Here is a 7,616-nt window from a genome sequence, read left to right on the forward strand (position 1 = left end):
AATGTGCAAGAGACGGCGAGTCAGATTGTGGAGATAGGCCCCATTCCAAACCTATGTTCCATTGAATGTACATATGTAGGGTTCTCTCCATGCAATCTGTAACCGCCATAAAGTAGATTTCTTGATTGCAGGAGAGATCCCAACTTGTTATGGCCTCCATGCCGATGTGCATGTCCACTCACGTTTGACAGGTATCAGAACAAAGGGTCTGATGAGCCCCTTTCAACCCTATTTTTAAAAGCAATGTTTGTCTCCATCCTACCCTCTGTTCAGATACCTGTCGAAGGTGAGTGGACATGCACCTGCACTGGCAACACTCACGCACACGCATCCATTGCACAATAGAAGCTCAAACACTCTTAGAGTTCTGTGAAATGCTCTTAAAGGTAAAGGTAAAGGTTCCCTTGCTCGAAAGCCAGTCGAATCCGACTCTAGGGTTGTGGTGCTCATCTCCGTTTCAAAGCTGAAGAGCCAGCGCTGTCCGAAGACGTTTCCGTGGTCATGTGGCCGGCATGACTAAACACCAAGGCGCACGGAACGCTGTTACCTTCCCACCAAAGTGGTACCTATTTATCTACTTGCAATTTCTTGCTTTCGAACTGCTAGGTTGGCAGGAGGGGGAACTAGAGACGGGAGTTCACTCCGTCTTGTGGCACCCGGGTCTCGAACTTATGCCCTTAGGTTTCTGCAAAGTACAGTAACATTCTTTCCACCAACCTCACACTTCAAACAGGTAAGTTCATAGCTCTTTCTCTGTCAGGTGTTTTTCTCCCATGATCTATGAAATATATTCATGATAAACTGGGAATGAGAGATGCATAGGTCTACAGTGGACTTACAAGTGAAGAGTAGTAATACCTAGGACAGCTCATTCAAAAGGTCCTAATATTTGTTCGATTAAGTAGCCCAGGATCTTGTGCTTTCTAGCGAGAATGGGACAGCTGGATTCAAGTCCAGTAGCACCTGACAGGCTAACAAGATTTTTTGGGGTATAAGCTTTCAAGAGTCAAAGCTCCCTTTGTCAGATACGTGTTGGAATGGAGATTTCTGGGTCCTTCTATCCCTGCCAGAAGATGGGTGGGGTCTAGCAAAGAAGGAATTCAGTATGCGAAGGTACATTGCACATGGTAATTATCTTGATTAGAGCACAGGGGAAATGCACGGGTGGGGGGGGGAGAATGGGAGAGTGAAAATGGGATTGCTCCAGAGCAGCATCGCAGTTCCATTTGTCAGCAGTAGATGGTGCTCGTGGCACACTAGTGCTGGCATGAACTGTGATGTCCTGGTTTTTCCTCGCGTGAGGAAGGCGTATATTTTAAGTCCAAAACATAGTCACATTAAAGCACACACATACGCACAATCAGCTCCTGGTATGTCTGTAAACACACAGGCCAAAGAGCAGCTGCCATTTCTGATCAGAACCACAGAACAGTTACCAAAAGGTCTTCTGAGGACAAGTTGGGGGGAAAAAATCAAGAGACTCACTGGAGTTCTAATTTAAGAGCTTTGCAGTTAGCCTCTGTGACTCATGTAAACAGAAGTGGCGCAACTGGTGAGTAATCCTGATAGCGCCTTTCTGTAAATATTTAATCGCAGAGGCTTCCAGTGAGCCAATTGAATTTTTAGCATTAAGTCAATTACAGTCTTCAAGGAGGACTGGGAAGAAACTGCTGTTACCATACCAAGCTATATCTAGAATGAGGGCATCGTGATCCCCATTTGTGTTGCTGGAAATATCAGTGTTAGGTTTTGGAATATGGGAACTTGAGCCTAAAACAATTGTAGATCAAAAGGGTGCATGAGGTACCCCCCCACACGAATATGGGAACTTGAGCCTAAAACAATTTTAGAACAAAAGGGTGCATGAGGTACCCACCCACACACACCTCTTTCACCTTTTCTTAATTATCTTCCGCAGCTTGCAACAGCTGTTTACCCTTTCTGCTGTTTTGGTTCTGTACTTCCACACCCAACCCCAGCTGTCTTCTTTCCCTGAGTAATCTTAGCCAATCAGGGATCACGCAAGGAATACAGTGATGTCATAGCGCTACACAGCCAATCAGGTTTGGCGATATGACAGTGTCACTAAGGTGACCAAATGAAGCTAATGCTTTCCCTTCACACTCAATTGGTGTAGGGGAATGGAACCACCTCTTGTTGTTATGCTGGCCAAGCTGAACATTCCTGTTGAAGGTGGTGAAAGGAACACCTGGTAACAGGAACACCTTCCACAGATGTCTCTGTCCACTTTTGTACTCCTTTGGGAAAAAATGTTCAGAAGGGTGATGCTTTCACAGAAGAGTAAGATATTTGTGACACCCCCCCCCCTTTCCAGTTAATTAATGGTTTGATAACTTCAAACCTAGGGTGGGCTTAGAACAATGCACCAGAAGGGTCTGTCTGCACACACTTACAGAAACTTCAGATGCAGGCTTCCCTTGCAACTGTAGTCATTAAACTGAAAACAAAGCAGAAAGTCCTTCATCGAAGAGGTACCACTGTTGCACACCAAAGCAGTCTGGCATACTTCTGAGGAGTCATGACCTCTTGAAGACAGGAGGAAGGTTTGGGCTTTATTCAGCAGTCTCATTGGCCCAAGATGTCTGTTTGGAGGTAAGCTGTGGTCAGTTCCCAAAAGAAAGGTCAGGAAGGGTCTGGTGAGAGAAATGAGCAATGAGAGTGGGTTGAGGAGACTGGAGCTAGCCATGCAGAGTCAGCAGGATCAAGGCAAGCAGTAGAGGCCTTGTTGCCTGGGCGCAGCCTTCTGTCTGGAGAGAGACGTCTGTGTTGGGGCAGAAAGGGACACTGTCTATTGACCATGAAGGAGCAAGGCAAAGAGGCTCCGGTCTTACTTCCATCAGGGTCAATGAATGTGATTGTTGTTTAGCGCTGTCATCATTGCTGATGTTGCATGAATACAGGCAGGGGGCGGGGGTTGTGATGGTTATTTTCATTTATCCTCTGCCTTTCTCTCTGGGACCTAAGGTGGATTACAAGTATGGTGAAAAGGTTACTCTCTTGAGACCTACCTACCCCAAAGCCTAACTCTGTGGTAAGGGTGCAGTGGCCAGAGGCAGTGATTATGGAATCCTGGGCACAGGACTAGAGCCTCGATAGTGATAGGTAAAGGCAATAAGGGATAAGCAGACCTTCAGGCCGTAACTGAACATTTGAACCTGGGGCTCTGTTATTGTCAGCCAACTGGGCAATAAAATACAGCTGGAGCTGCCCCCCCCCCCATGTCTGCCTTTTATTGGAGAACCTGGATGATGATGGAATGCCTTGGGTGGAGAAGTAGCCCCTGGACCTGGAGGTTTTTACATGCTGCCTTTTACTGAATCTGGCCATTGGTCTATCAAGATCAGTATTGTCTAGTCTGACTGGCAGCAGCTCTCCAGGGTCTCAGGCAAAGGTCTTCCATATTTCACACTACCTGATCCTTTTAACTGGAGATGTTGGATATTAGAAGGGGGAACTTGTGAATGCCAAGCAGAGGCTCTCCCACTGAGCCACGGCCCCTCCCCAGCCTCTGTTGGAGAGCATTGTGCCTGAGGTGATGTGAAATGATCTGAAAGCTTTTTGATCTGTGATGTCACATCACACAGATTGGTCATCCTGCTGTTGCAGTCACTGATTGATAAAAAGATTTATAAACAAACTTGAATTTAGCTCTTAGGTCAGAGGTAAGGAACAATTTCTGATGCGGGGATGATAGGCGTGCATTTTTCTGAAAAAGTGTGCTGTAGCCATGGAATGCTTGAGAGACAAGAAGTCTCCGACGTGTTTTGTTAAGTAGCATAACATCAGGTGGGGGCTTTTGGGAGGGCTGTCCTTTTCAGCTCAAAACATGTTTGGGTGGGATGGGTTCTCCCTTTGTGGCATCCAAGCAGAGAAGCGTACATTTGATTTTGGTTTGTTTAATTACTCTGCTTAGACAATTCCTTGCTTTACAGGCAGGGCAGTGGGCCCTCCTCTCCTCTCTTCTCCTCTCTCAAAAGTGTCACGGAGTCCAAGGATGGTGCTAAAGTAATCAGGACGAATAATGAGTGAGCTTGCGGGGATATTCCTGCTAGCTTTAAGTCCTCCTTATTCTGGTGAGTGCTTTTCTTGGTCAAGCGCCCGTGTTAAATCTGCCCAGCCCTGCTCGAGTGTGCACAGCCTCAAGAAATCGGTTTCACTGAGTCTCGCCTCTTGTCCCTCAATGATCTCAGCACGCACACACAGCCCACTGTCCCCTTCCAAGGGGAGATTAGTGTCTCTCCCTACTGTGAATGGGTAGAGAAACCTGATCTCTACAAAAACAAAGAGTAGCCTCTCCCTCTCCTTTTTTGCTTCTCCCTCAAATGTGAGCTGTTGGCTTCTATAGCCAGGCTACTCCCTCCTCCTCCTCCGTCAGGCCGGGAATAAGGATCCAGAGGCTCTTATCTGCCAACAGCAGTCAAACCAATAAAAAAGGGCTGAATAAGACAGAGCTTATCTGGAGAGTGGGGCCTTATCTCTAGTGTGTCTGGGAGCTGGCAGCCCAGGGTGTTTACAATGAGAGGAAATAATTTGCTGAGAAGGAGGCAGTAGGAATCCTGCTGCAGAATCTCTATCCTTCTTAGAAGCAAAAACTTAAGGAAGAAAAGTATTTTTTGGGAGCCAGTAGTTTCTTTCTCTCTCTTTTTAGCCTCTGTCAAGTGCCTTGAAGTCTTTGGAGGGGAAAATGGGACCTGCCCTGTTCCTTTTTTGTGGTTCAGCATCTGTCCTAGGAAATCAAAGCAGCTGCATGCACACACAGGAAATGGCGTCACTGATCAGCTGTCAGATGCATTGGGTATGATCCCAAATGGTGAAATTGCATCCATCCATCTCCTACTCCAGCAAACAGAGGAGAATGTATTGGCTTGTGAGGATGAGGGCTGCAAAGTTGGGAAAATGATCTCTACAGTCTTCTATTAAGATTGACTTCCACCTGGTATAGACCTAGGCATGCTTTGAGTCCTGAGGAAATCTGCATCAAGCCAAATTCAAGACAGTAGAAGAATGTACTTCTTATGGCCCATGCCATTCAGTCTTTAAGAGCTATAAAGATTTTTGTTAGAAGTCACCAACAAACGGAATAATACTCAGCTTCTGGGGTTCAAAGCACTTATACTAGTATCACTGCATTCCTTGCAAGCAGCCTTCTAAGGTAGGCCAGTATGATAGGAGACTGAAGCTGACAGGAGGGCAAGAGGCTATGACTACTCAGTAATTCAGTTATCTGAGATGAGATCGGAACCAGCAGCCTCCCAAATCTTAGCTCATTTTCTTAGCCATTATACTTTACCAGCTCAGGCTGATTTTCCCATTTAAGATGGACACACCCTCAAATATCAGGCACTAGTGGTTTAAAATGAGTTATAATTATTAATATTGTTGTAGATTTTCCATGCTGTATGGAGTACTTTCTGTGTTATACCTCTGAGGATGCCAGTCACAGCTGCTGGCGAAACGTCAGGTCCTACAGTGCCAAGACCACAGCCATACAGCCCGGACGTTCTACAACAACTAATGAACTCTGGCCATGAAAGTCTTCAACAACATAATTATTAATGTGTTTGATTCTATAATTAAGTTAACAACATGTATGGCATTAGTAGGTTATATCCTCATTTAACACTCTGATTGAAATCAACAGGATTTTAGAGTGTTCAGTTGTGCCTGGATAATGCCTGTTATTAAAGTATTAGCAAAGTGCCAGTCATTTAACCGCTGTGTGAGTGAGGGCGGGATTACAGCAAGGATTTATTGGCGATGCAGTGAGTATTTGTGTGCTTTGTTCATACACAAGCCCTGCAGTATTCTGATCAATGTAAGGCTGGAGCACCCAGTGTAAGGGTAGAAGAAACAAGTCTAATTTCATTGCTTCTGGAATCTCTTCAAGGTTCTGAGGGTTCTACTTACCAGTCATGCTTACATGAAACAGCATCATGTGTTGTCATCTTTATAGTTCAGCAGCAAACCATCTGGGTTGTGATATTTTAACTCTTTCCTGGAAAGCTATAATTCTTCAGAGTGAAATTATGCATATGTGAAAGGATAGTTCATTGCTTTGAGAATACAACATTCATGATGCAATGTAATCCGCAACTGATGTTGCTGTGTGTTCAAATATACCTTTAGCTTTGGAGAGCAGTTGATCATTTTATTGTTGTTGTTGTTGTTATATTTATGGTTGTTGTTATATTTATGTTATATTTATGGATCGCCCAACCTCGCGAGTTGGCACTGGGATGAAAACAACTTTAAAACAGATAAAATACAGTCAACATAAAATAAAATTATCACAAAATACTAATAACAGTCAAGCCATATGGCAGTATCCACCCCTTTTTGATGGCTGCGTGCTGTCCGTGCAGCAGGCAGGGAGGGGGCGTGGGGACCGTAGGAAAGAGAAAAGGGTGCCAGTCTTAACTGTTCCCGTCCTCAACTAAAGAAAGATTGGCAGTGCAGAATGAAAGAGCCAAACCTCCGATTTGAAATGGAAATATGTGTTTTGGAACTGGGAAAACAAAACTGTAAATTGAATTTTCCTTGTGGGTTTCAGATAGGTCTACTTGGAACCCTTAGGCAGCAATTTTAAATGAACATAGCATGCTTTACAAATATGTAAGTTGGTGCCATAACTACCAACCGGTTTGTAAACCAGCTTTGGAAGTTAAAAAAACAAACAAAGCAATCCCTTGGGATGGCAAATGAATTAAAAGGCGGGTGCAACTCCATAGGATAACGGGTACCTTCAGAGTGCAGATTCCCACACATCTTCTTCGTGGTTTCTGTGCATCACACCTCTGGGGGGATATAGTGCGCCTGCGCCAACCTCAATCAGTTCCTCTTGAAAGCAAACGGTATTTTCACGCCCGCTCCCCAGTCACGCGCCAGCCCCACTGCGCATTACCAAGGGAGGGGCACGACAATCCTGCCAGTTCTCTTCTGACTGCCGCACTGGTAGGATCTTCTCTGCTTCGGTCGGTTAAAAAATTGGGCTTTTAGGCCTATTCCTCGTTTTCTTCGAAGTTTCTTTGTTTTCTTCTTGTTTATTTTTTGTTAAGTGAAAAGACTTTGTTTCTACGGATTTATTTCCTTTTGGACTCTATTCTGTGTCCCCCCCCCAACCTATGGCCAAGAGGTGGGGTTTCTTTAAACGGTGTCTTAAGTGTGGCAGCATGATCTCCCCCCCCCCCCCCCCCCACCCCCCCAGACGGACACTCGCTTTGTCTTTTGTGCCTCGTGGAATCGCACTGAGTGGACTCTTGTGCTCATTGCATGAAGTTTTCAAAGCAGACAAGGAAGAAAAGAGCTGCCAGACTTCACATTGCGCTTTTGGAGTTAGCACTTTCACCGATGTCGTCACAGGACACTTCAGGGCATGAGTCAATGTCGACTGCTGCCTCAGCATCAACGGCTGCGCTGTCCCTGATATCGACTCACGTAGATGTCGACCGGCCGATGCTGAAACGCTCGGCCCAGACATCTCAGTCCAAAACCCATACTCCTTCTAAAAAATGCAGGGAGGGCAAGGACGATCAGCCAGTCAAGCATAAAAAGCATAAGAAAGCTTCCCCTACGCAATCTCTGCTGACCCCTCGGAG

Source organism: Gekko japonicus, unplaced genomic scaffold (genome assembly GCF_001447785.1).
Source record: "Gekko japonicus isolate JY-2015 unplaced genomic scaffold, Gekko_japonicus_V1.1 scaffold339, whole genome shotgun sequence".
In the NCBI taxonomy this organism is placed as follows: domain Eukaryota; kingdom Metazoa; phylum Chordata; class Lepidosauria; order Squamata; family Gekkonidae; genus Gekko; species Gekko japonicus.